The following is a 12,315-nucleotide window of genomic DNA, read 5'->3' on the forward strand; positions in this document are numbered from 1 at the left end:
CCTTTCTCCCAGTGGGCTCAACAACAAGCTGTAATAAAAAGCCATTTTGGGGGCATTCTACCAATTTCCTCTCCTGGAATGGAGCACTAACATGATTTTCCCAAACTATCCACATGTTGAAACCCCCCATTCCGATCGTCACCTTGCCCTTTTTTCTCCATCCCATGGTGTAATTCATATCCCATTTCTATCCTGGCTCTTATCAGAGTCTTTTTATCCTTGCTGTTTTTAAACCCTACCCATAATGATTCTATATCTTCCAATCCTGTGTCACCCCTAAGAGTTTGACTTCATTTTTTTTACCAACAGAGCCTCCCCAGCCTCTCTGCCGACCTGCCTGTCCTTTGAATACAAGGTGTGTCCTTGAATGTTCAGCTTCAAGCCAGGATATCCTTTCCACTACAGTTCAGTGATGCGATCAACATTGTACCTGCCAATCTCTACCTGCGCTACAACATCATCTACCTTATTCCGTATACTGGCACATTCAAATATCACACCTTCAGTCCTGTATTCAACAGCCTATTCGACACTGTCCACATGAACTTAAACCAGGCCTTTGATGTCGATGATAGACCACTCTTGGAGTATTGTGTGTATTTCTGGTTCCCTGACTATGGGGAGGATGTCATTACATTGGACAAGAAGTTTCAGGAGGATGTTACCAGGACTGGGGAGGCTTGAGTTAAAAGGGGAGAGTGAATAAGCTGGGGCTATTTCCTTGGAGTGTAGCACTCACAACACGCTGGAGGAACTCAGCAGGTCGGGCAGCATCCATGGAAAAGACCGGTCGATGTTTCGGGCAGGAACCCTTCGTCAGGACTGCAGAGGGAAGGGGCAGAGGCCCTATAGAGAAGGTGGGGGGAGTGTAGGAAGGAGAAGGCTGGTAGGTTCCAGGTGAAAAACCAGTAAGGGGAAAGTCAAAGGGGTGGGGGAAGGGAGGCAGGGAGGTGATAGGCAGGAAAGGTGAAGAAAGAATAGGGGAAAACACAATGGGTAGTAGAAGGAGGCGGAACCATAAGGGAGGTGATAGGCAGCTGGGGGAGAGGGCAGAGAGAAATAGGGATAGGGGAGGGGAGGGGGAGGGAATTACCGGAAGTTGGAGAATTCTATGTTCATACCAAGGGGCTGGAGACTACCTAGATGGTATATGAGGTGTTGCTCCTCCAACCTGAGTTTAGCCTCATCATGGCAGTAGAGGAGGCCATGTATGGACATATCTGAATGGGAGTGGGAAGCAGAGGTGAAGTGGGTGGCTACTGGGAGATCCTGTCTGTTGTGGCGGATGGAGTGGATGTGTTCGACAAAGCGGTCCCCCAATCTGTGTCGGGTTTCACCGAAGGGAAACTACGATCCTTAAAGAAAGAGGACATTTGAGATGTCCTGGAACGGAAAATCTCATCATGGTTTCCCTTCTACTGTCATCAATGATGCCCTCACCCGCATCTCCTCCATTTCCTCGGGATCAATAAAGTATATCTATCTATCCACTTCCCGCACTTTGGCTCTCACCCCATTCTCCCGCCACCACAACAGGGACAGAGTTCCCCTTGTCCTCACCTACCACCCCACCAGCCTCCGAATCCAGCACATTATCCTCCGCAACTTCCGCCACCTTCAACAAGACCCCACCACTAAGCACATCTTTCCCTCTCCACCCCTCTTTGCTTTCCACAGGGATCGGTCCCTCCCCATGGATCTCCCACCCAGCACTTATCCCTGTAAGCGCAAGTGATACACCTGTCCCTACACCTCCTCTCTTGCCACCATTCAGGGCCCCAAACAGTCCTTCCAAGTGACGCAACACTTCACTTGTGAGTCTGTTGGGGTCATCTATTGCATCCGGTGCTCCCGGTGCGGCCTCCTCTACATCGGTGAAACCCGACGCAGATTGGGGGACCGCTTCGTCGAGCACCTCCGCTCCGTCCGCCACAACAGACAGGATCTCCCAGTAGCCACCCACTTCAACTCTGCTTCCCACTCCCATTCAGATATGTCCATACATGGCCTCCTCTACTGCCATATATCGTCTAGGTAGTCTCCAGCCCCTTGGTATGAACATAGAATTCTCAAACTTCCGGTAATTCCCCCCCCCTTCCCCTATCCCTATCTCACTCTGCCCCCTCCCCCAGCTGCCTATCACCTCCCTCTTGGTTCTGCCTCCTTCTACTACCCATTGTGTTTTCCCCTATTCCTTCTTCACCTTTCCTGCCTATCACCTCCCTGCCTCCCCTCCCCCACCCCTTTATCTTTCCCCTTACTGGTTTTTCACCTGGAACCTACCAGCCTTCTCCTTCCCACCCTCCACCTACCTTCTTTATAGGGCCTCTGCCCCTTCCCTCTACAGTCCTGACGAAGGATTCCGGCCCGAAACGTCGACCGATCTTTTCCATGGATGCTGCCCGACCTGCTGAGTTTCTCCAGCATGTTGTGAGTGTTGCTTTGACCCCAGCATCTGCAGATTACTTTGTGTCCCTGGTATGTAGGATGTTGAGGGATGTCCCCTTATCAAGGTATATAAACTCAAAACTACCCAGAACAAAGTACAAATATGTAACTTTTTCCTTCACTTTTACCACACCTCCACTCACGTGACTAGTTACCATAATAAACACGCAACACAGAATACAATGCAGACAGAAAACAGATGCGTTGCTCCTACACACAGCATTTACAAATGGCGGTAAGCTGTTTCTCACCGGATGATTGATACAACTATTCAGGGTTGTTGTTGTTCCAAAACTGGACTTCCACAACTTTTGTACATCCCAGGACAGAATACAATCTTCTCTGAAATGCTTTACTCTGATCATAACACAGAGCTGCTGAGTGTGTCCTTAATTATCACATTAAATATCCTCTAAAACTCCCATTAACAGCCAGTTCCAGTGACAGACTGTGAGTGTGTCTGGTGCGGTGGGTGTGAGAATCTGTCAATCAGTGAGAACAAAGAATGTGACCCACACATCAGATTTATCCTCTATATCTGGTTTCCATCAGATTAGGGGAACTTTCACTGTCTCTTTACTTTTTCGGATGAGTTTTACATGGAATTATATCCCATTTTCCATCATAAAAAGGGCCATTCAGTCCATCTTCTCCAATCGTATTCCCTGCTTCACAAGCCTGTTCCCACCTACTCACCACACCCAGCAACAGTGCCCCGAACTCCCCAGACTCATGTGTTTGTCCAGCTGCCCCATTCCATTCAATCCCTGCTGTTCTGCTTCACCCACTCCTGTGGCACTGAGTTCCACATCCTCTTCACTAAATTACCAGTGGGATTTATTAAAATTCGCCCAGAATTTTATCTTTGACTTAAGGTTTCTGCACAAATAGAGATATTTTCTCACCTGCACCCAATCAAATCTAACACTAATCTTAAATTCCTCCAACTCGTCACCCTGACATCATATCCATAATAGATTTGTAAAATAGTTCAAAATTTCAGTTTATAACCAGCAGTTTAATACTTACAGGATTAATGACGATGTCCAGGAATTGTCAGTGACAGATGAGGCCCTACCAGTTGAAAAATTTTATCATCTCTATTTGTTGAACGCTGTGATGCCACTTGATGCCATTTTTCAAGGTAAAACTTACAAAGATTCATTTCTCCTTGTTTATGAAACAAAATTAAGTTATAATTTGAGGCAAACATTGGCTGTAATACTGCACTGAAGGGGAACTGAAGTTTATTCCACTCAACCCCACCGACGGGGGGTGGGGGGCATCACTGTCACGTGGTCAGCTGGAGATGTCAGACCCCTGAACACACCAGCACAGGGTCACAATACAACCAATACACGGGACTGGCAGATGAACCACTGTGTTCTGGTCCCAGGCACACTGCATTAACACGCCAAGTAATGAGTTTGAATCCTATCACAGGAGCTGGGACATTAATATGGTATTGTAGGGGATAAAAGCAAATAACACAATAACACACACACACAGACATACCATCTAAGTGTGACACACGGTCAAAGAGGCAAGCACAAATTCCCATTCAGGAACAGTCTGCCTGTTCCATGGCACTGAACAGACGTCACAATAACAGCTTACAAGCAGACTCCAGGGTAAGATTCCTCAGGAGGATGATCATGGACTGCCCAAGCCCGGCTTCGAAAGGAGGGGGGGGTTGGGAATGGGTCTAGCAACCCCATCCTGTAAAATGTGCGATAGAAATGTCAACTGAATCTCCAAAGGCCTCATTCCTGGGATCGGAAGGACCTCCTTCTGGGAGATGATTGAAGTCGTGTGGTGAAAGGAGAAGCCACAGGACTGATCAACCTTCGCCCTGGACAGGGGAATCTGACGATCAGCTATTGGTGGCATTCCTGTCCAACAGGGGTTCCCAAACTTTTCATGTCATGAACTAATACCATTAACCGCAGACCGCAGGTTGGGAACCCCTGCTCTATGGACATCTCGATGGATGGCAGACCAACAAGTTTCGGGCGTCTTTCACCAAATTATGGTCTTTCAGCAGCACTTGATGTCCGCTTTCTTGTGCGTCCTGGGAACAACCCGAAGATCAGTGAGCCTTCTGTCACGCTGCTGCTGTGGCACAGGCCCTTGCATCTTCCTCCACATTTCTTCACCAGCCCAGTAAACAATAAACACAAGGCCAAACAGGGTCGTTAACTAAAACTCTCAAATGGGAAATGAAGCCAACAGTGCGGCTGAAAGGAATAACCAAAAATAAAATGAATACCACTAGTCTTTAATAGCTAATACTCAACAGTCCAATTTCTCAGGGAAGGCCGAATGCAAACAGGCAGTGAAACGTTGCTGTGCTAATCTCAAGTCTTGACAAGCGCTACAACAAAAAGAATGGAGTTAATACCATCACAATGAAATAATTAGCTGACATGTGCATATTCACAAGCGCAATTGCCGTATCTGCTGCACTGCCGAATCCGTGGTTGTGACAGTATTGCATTGTACTAATGTCACAAAACAACAAACTTCACCACATGTGCCGGTGATATTAAACCTGATTCTGATACACAAACACACACAGCTGGGCTCAGACATACAACACTCCCACATAAATCCCTTTGTGACACCCTGCCTGCTCCGTTGCCCCTGTTACAACACCTGCCCTTTAAATTCATGTCTGAAGGTGTGTTCTATCTGTTCACTGTTTGAGTTCAATATTAAATGAAGAGCATTGAATGGGAAGGAAGGTTTGAATATAAGAATGAAGATCTCCTCTGAAGGTATATGGGGTCCTGGTGAGAGCGTACATGGAACACTGTGCACAGGTCTGGTCTCCTTCCCAGAGTCAGCCTGTGGGATTAAATTACTTCATTTATCTCCTTCTGCTCGAGTTCTCACTAGTTTTCAAAATTCCAAACCATTTAAACTTCACCGTGGAACTAGACAAGGCTGTCCGTTGAGTCCTTTGCTTTTTGACTTAGCTTTAGAACCCCTTGCTATTGCTTTTCAAGAATCTAATGATATCTGTGGTATTTTAAGGAGAGGTATCACCCACAAAATCTCGCCTTACACTGATGATATATTGCTTTTCATCTCTAATGTTGAGATTTTGTTACCTTGTGTACTTCCTTTACTCTCCCGTTTTAGCCAGTTTTCAGGATATAAATTGAACCTACGTAAGAGTGAATTATTTCCTTTAAATAATTTGGTACCAATTAATACTAATCTCCCTTTTAAAATTGTAAGGAATCAACTTACTTATTTGCGTGTAACAGTCGCTAAGAATTACAAATACCTGTTTAAAGAAAACTTTCTTACTTTATTGAACCATGTAAAAAAGATATTATTAAGTTGGTCACCTCTTTCAATATCGTTGATTGGATGAATTAATTCTATTAAAATGAATATTCTACCTAAATTTATATATCTTTTTCAGGCTTTACCTGTTTTTATTCCAAAATCCTTTTTTGACTCTCTTGAATCTATTTTATCCTCCTATATATGGAAAAATAAATGTCCTCATTCAAATAAAGTTCATCTTCAAAACCCTAAAAAGTCTGGAGGTCTAGCCTTACCTAATTTTAGGTTTTATTACTGTGCAGTTAATATACAATATCTTACATTTTGGATATATTATATTAATCATGTAGACTGTCTGGTATGGGTTTCTTTAGAAGCCAATTCTGTTAATAAATGTTCTATTATTTCTCTTCTTGGATCCTCATTTCCCTTATTTGTAAGTAAACTAACTGATAATTTAATAGTTAAACATACTCTGAGGATCTGGATACAATTTAGAAAACATTTTGGTTTATTGAGATTTTCCCTTTCCAGTCCCATTTATTCTATTTTTTTTAAACCCTCCATGACTGATTCAGTTTTTAAAGAATGGGACAGGTTGGGTATTAAATGTTTTTGGGATCTGTTTGTTGGAGAAAATCTTTTTTTATTTCAGCAATTGTCAGCTAAATATAGTCTACCCAAAACTCACTTTTTCTAGATACCTACAAATTAGAGACTTTCTAAGATCTCAATTATGCACATTTCCAATAAGCTCAGATAAGAAGTTACTAGGCATAATTTTTAATTTGACACCTTTTTATAATGGTTCAATACCTAATATTTATGGTATGTTACTGGAGACAAGGAATGTTCCTTTAGACAAAATTAAGAATCTCTGGGAACCAAACTTAGAGACATCAATATCTGAGGAAAGTTGGAATGAAATTTTTAAACTGGTTAATATGTCATTGCTATGTGCTCGCCATTCCTTCATACAATTTAAGATGGTACATAGAGTTCATATGACTAAAGATAAGCTATCTCGTTTTTATTCGGATATATCTTCCTACTATGACAGATGCAATAATGGAGAAGCTTCATTAATTCATATGTTTTGAACTTGTCCATGTCTTGAAAAATATTGGAAGGAAGTTTTTCAAACTTTTTCTTTACTTTTCAAAATCAATTTTAAGCCTAATCCTCTGACAGCCCTATTTGGTATTGTTGCAGGACAAGATATCAAGTTGAAGACATCAGAATTACATATTTTGGCTTTTAGCTCTCTTATAGCTAGGAGGGCACTTTTGTTTAAATGGAAAGATGTTTCTTCTCCTACTCATGCTTAGATTTTGCTCTTGAAGCTTCTAGTTTACATGGAGAAACATACCCTCAGGGTCCTCCGAGAGGGAGGGAGAATGATGGACCCAATCGGACGGATACAGTTAATTACAGGGAATGACTACGACCAAGAGCTTGGATAATTGGCTCTGAGTGTCCAGTGTGTTGGTGTGGGAGAGCGTTTTCCAGCATTAAAGGTTTACGAGTCCATCAAGCAAAGTTGAGGTGCTATTCCATCCCAGTGGATGATGATGAGATTACTTCACCAAGCACAGATGATGTGGTCTTTTCAACCACTGACTCACAAGCCACAGCGATTTGCTCTGGAGAGAGTCATCATACTCCAGCTCAGACGAGAGATAACCCAGGTCAGGTTTCAGACCACAGTACTCAGGTAGATCCTTCGCATGATGGTGGTGGTGTGGAGGTAGAGAAGAAGAGGAAGGTCAAGTGGCCAGCAATGGCAGATGAGAAGGCTTGGCGTGTATTTGATGAGGATATCAGTATGATGTTGGAGAACACACTCAGGAGAACATCAAAGAGAAAGTTGGAAGTGATGGGCGATATGATTTACGATGTTGGAAAGTACAGGTTTGGTTTGGTTGAGTTGAAGAAAGCAAAGCCTACACAACAACCAAGCAGGTGCCAGAAGGAGATTAGTAGGTTGAGGAGAGAGATTAGATCATTGAGACAGAGGTGGAAGGTAGCAAGTGAGGGTGACGAGCCAGGGCTTGCTGATCTCCGAGAGCATTTTCGAATAAAGTTAGCATCACTCCGTCGTGCAGAGTCACAATGTAAAAAGAGAAAGAAGAGAGAGAAGGCAAGAAAGTCATTCTTTGAGAACCCTCACGAGTTCACAAAGAAACTGCTTGAACAAAGTAAGAGTGGGCAGCTTAACATCTCTCAACAAGAACTTGAGGATCACCTGGCAAGCACTTACTCTAACGAACAGCGGGAGGCTCCTTTGCTTGACATTTCAGGGCTTGTGAAGCCTACCAAGCCAGGAGTGAAGTTTGATCTGTCAGAACCCAAACTGGCAGAAGTCGATCGGTTCATCAGAAAGGCAAGGTCAGGCTCAGTGCCAGGACCTAATGGAGTGCCGTATAAGGTGTTCAAGAAGTGTGAAGAGCTGAGGAAATACTTGTGGAGATTGTTAAAGGTGGTGTGGAGACAAGGTGTTGTTCCTTTGTCATGGAGTGAGGCTGAAGGTGTATACACCCCGAAGGAAGAGAATTCTTCTACATTGAATCAGTTCCGACCAATTTCAATCCTGAATGTAGAGGGGAAGATTATGTTTGACATTCTGGCAGAAAGAAGATCTTCATTTGTGATTGAGAATGGATTAGTAAATACATCTGTGCAGAAGGCAGGAATACCAGGCTTCCCAGGATGCCTTGAACATTCTAGTATGATATGGCATAGCATCCAGGAGTCAAAAAGGTTGAGAAGAAATCTGGCTGTAGTTTGGCTTGATCTGGCAAATCTGTATGGTTCTGTTCCCCATGTCCTGATTGAGTTTGCGATGGAATTCCTATGGATTCCTGCTCAGGTGAGGAACTTTGTTATGCTGTACTACTACGATTTCCGGATGAGGTTTTCCACTCAGCAGTTTACAACTAGGTGGCAGAGCTTGGATGTTGGAATCCCAATGGGATGTGCAATTTCACCCATCCTTTTTGTGTTAGCCATGGAGGTCATTGTGAGGGCTGCAGAATCAGTGGGACCAGGTGTCGCACTTGATGGCGGAGGGGAGTTACCACCAATACGAGCATTCATGGACGATCTTACCCTTTTGGGTCCCAGCACGGAGGCAGTGGAAAATGTACTATCTGGACTCGAGGAGCTAATGGATTAGGGAAGAATGAAGTTCAAGACCAAGAAGTGAAGGAGCCTTGCTCTTAGGAAGGAAAGCTGGTTGACTTTCATTTCACCCTTTGTGGAGAGGGGATTCCATCCATTCAGGACCAACCAGTTAAGAGCCTTGGGCGATGGTACACAGAGGAGCTGAGAGACACCAAGAGGGTTCAAGAGATAGGAGAACAGATCAGCAGAGGTTTGATGTTTGTTGACAAGTGTGGCTTGCCTGGCAAGTTGAAGTTGTGGTGCTTGCAGTACGGACTGATGTGGCCACTAACTGTCTATGAAGTGGCAATGTCCCACGTTGAGGCAATGGAACGGAAGATCAACAAGTATGTGAAGAAGTGGCTTGGAGTACCGAGCAGCCTCACCAATGTTGCAATCCACAGTAGCCAGACAAAGCTTACCATCCCAGTGCAATCCCTTGTTGAGGAGGTCAAGGTAGCCAAGGTAAGATCATCCTTGATGCTTCGAGGCTCAAAAGACCCTATCAACAAGAACACCCAGCCGAATGTGAGATCAGGCAGGAAGTGGTCAGCCCGTGTAGCAGTTGATGAGGCAGAGTCTAGATTGAAGCACAAGGAGACAGTTGGGGCTATCCAGCTAGGCCGTCAGGGACTTGGATGAACAACCCACAAGTGGTGGTCATCTTCTACAGGTAAGGAGCACCATGAGCTTGTAACACAAGAAATAAGAGAGGTAGAAGAGGAGAAGAGGTTAGCTAAAACAGCTGGCCTGGCCAAACGAGGGGCTTGGACCTGGTGGGAAAGTGTTGAACAACGACATCTATGTTGGAATGTTCTGTGGCAGATGGAACCGCTCCGCATTTCTTTTCTATGCAGAGCAGCGTACGATCTGCTCCCAACACCTGCCAACCTCAGCACCTGGTATGAAGATAAGACAGACAGGTGTGCTGCTTGTGGCGAGAAGGGAACACTTCAACATATTTTGAGTGCATACAGAGTCAATCTTTCCAGCGGCATGCACACTTGGAGACATAACAACGTTCTCAAAGTTGTAACAGAAGCGGTTGAGCAGAGAGTACTGCAGCACAACTTATCTCATGCCCCATGCTGCACAGAACATCGTATATCATTTGTGAAAGAAGGCTCCAAGTCAAGGGTATACAGAACAGGCTCACGATCAAGCATACTTTCCTCAGCCAATGATTGGTGTGTCAAGGCTGACCTGGACGGGAAAGGCAGTTTCCCGGAGCAAATAGCTTTCACAACATTGCGTCCAGATATAATCATATGGTCTGACACCAGTAGAGAAGTGGTTATTGGTGAAATCACAGTCCCCTGGGGAGACAACGTCGATGAAGCCCATGAGCGCAAGTTAACCAAGTATGCAGAGTTAAGATCAGAGTGCAGAGACAGAGGGTGGAAAGTCTCATGCTATCCATTCGAAGTAGGCTGCCGTGGGTTTATTACGTTCACTCTCCAGAAGTGGCTGCGTGACCTTGGCTTCACTAGAAGAGAGATCAAGTCAGCCAGCAGGGCTGTAGCTGAGGCAGCAGAGAAAGGATAAGCATGGGTGTGGACCAAGTATGTCCAGAGGGGCAGATAGTCAGACAGTGTATACATATCTTGCAAACCCTTCAGTAGTTGTATAGACACCTGAAGAGCAGACTATCTGTTGGATGGAAGTGACCAACAACTCTGATAGAGGCAGATGCTAAGTTTTTAAGCTCACCAGTGGGAGGTGGTGCTTTAGCACTGCTGGCCCACCACCTCGAGGGAGTCTTGATCATAAGCGGGCCGAAACTCCTGAAGACAGGTGCAGATCAACTGATGATCCCACTGGTGATAGCACAGGACAGTTAACATCTTAGTCCACGTGTATTTTGTAACTCTAGAGAAGATTTATTGTTCAATTTCTGAATCTCATCAAGACTTTCAAACATTGTGGGGACCCTTTCTGAACTATTTTCAAAACTTTCAAAACCCTCAATTCGTTGTTTAAATTTAGATGTTGGCTATTATTAATTTTTATTAGACAAGAAGGCATTTTACCTTTTTTTCTCCTTAATAAACAGCTTTGGTCTTGGGAGGGGTTAGACTCTTTTTTTGTAATAAATTAATAATAAATTGGGGTCTAATTAACTTTGACTAACCTACATGAATGAGATTGTTATTATGAATAGATATAATGTAATTGGTAGATCGACCTTTATATATACTTTCTCGTACGCTGTATTATTCTATGTAGAAACTAATAAAAATATTGAAAGAGAACACAGAACATAGAAATCCACAGTGCATTACAGGCCTTTTGGCCCACAACGTTGTGCCAACCATGTAACCTACTCAAGAAACTGCCCAGAATTTCCCGACTGCTTAGTTCTCTATTTTTCTAAGCTTCGTGTACCTATCTAATAGTCTCTTAAAAGACCCTTTCGTTTTCGCCTCCATCACCGCCGCCGGCAGCCCATCCCACGCACTCACCACTCTCTGCGTAAAAAACCTACCCCTGACATCTCCTCTGTACTTATTTCCAAGCACCTTAAAATTATGTCCTCTCGTGCTAGCCATTTCAGCCCTGGGAAAAAGCCTCTGACTATCCACATGATCAATGCCTCTCATCATCTTCTACATCTCTATCAGGTCACCTCTCATCCTCCGTCACTCCAAGGAGAAAAGGCCAAGTTCACTCAATCTATTCTCATAAGACATGCTCACCAATCCAGGCAACATCCTTGTAAATCTCCTCTGCACTCTCTCTATCATATCCACATCCTTCCTGTAATGAGGTGACCAGAACTGAACACAGTACTCCATTTGGGGTCTAATTAAAGACTTACATAACTGTAACATTACCTCACGGCTGTTGAACTCAATCCCACAGTTGCTGAAGACCACCTGGACACAACACAAACACCTTTGTCAGGATGCTGTTCATCGACTATAGCTCAGCATTTAATACCATCATTCCCACAATCCTGATTGAGAAGTTGCAGAACCTGGGCCTCTGTACCTCCTTCTGCAATTGGATCCTCAACTTCCTAACTGGAAGACCACAATTTGTGCAGATTGCTGATAAGATCTCCTCCTTGCTGATGATCAACACTAGCGCACCTCATGGGTGTGTGCTTAGCCCACTGCTCTACTCTCTCTATACCCATGACTGTCTGGCTAGGCATAGCTCAAGTACCATCTACAAATTTGCTGATGATACAACCATTGTTGGTAGAATCTCAGGTGGTGAGGAGAGGATGTACAGGAGTGAGATATGCCAACTAGTGGAGTGGTGCCACAGCAACAACCTGGCACTCAGTGTCAGTAAGATGAAAGAGCTGATTGTGGACTTCAGGAAGGGGAAGACGAAGGAACACATACCAATCCTCATAGAGGGATCAGAAGCGGATAGAGTGAGCAGTTTCAAGTTCCTGGG

General features: G+C 44.4%; 1 protein-coding gene across 1 annotated transcript in view; it reads left to right on the forward strand.

Moving 5' to 3' along the window:
* Window positions 1–3,537: 3,537 nt before the first annotated feature.
* LOC134340862 (zinc finger protein 91-like) overlaps window positions 3,538–12,315 on the forward strand; it is a 52,590-nt gene continuing 43,812 nt past the window's right edge. Inside the window, exon 1 of the mRNA XM_063038436.1 lies at window positions 3,538–3,592. The gene's annotated coding sequence lies outside the window, so the exon portion shown is untranslated. The remainder of the gene's footprint in view (window positions 3,593–12,315) is intronic.

Source organism: Mobula hypostoma, chromosome X2, assembly GCF_963921235.1.
Source record: "Mobula hypostoma chromosome X2, sMobHyp1.1, whole genome shotgun sequence".
Taxonomy (NCBI): Eukaryota; Metazoa; Chordata; class Chondrichthyes; order Myliobatiformes; family Myliobatidae; genus Mobula; species Mobula hypostoma.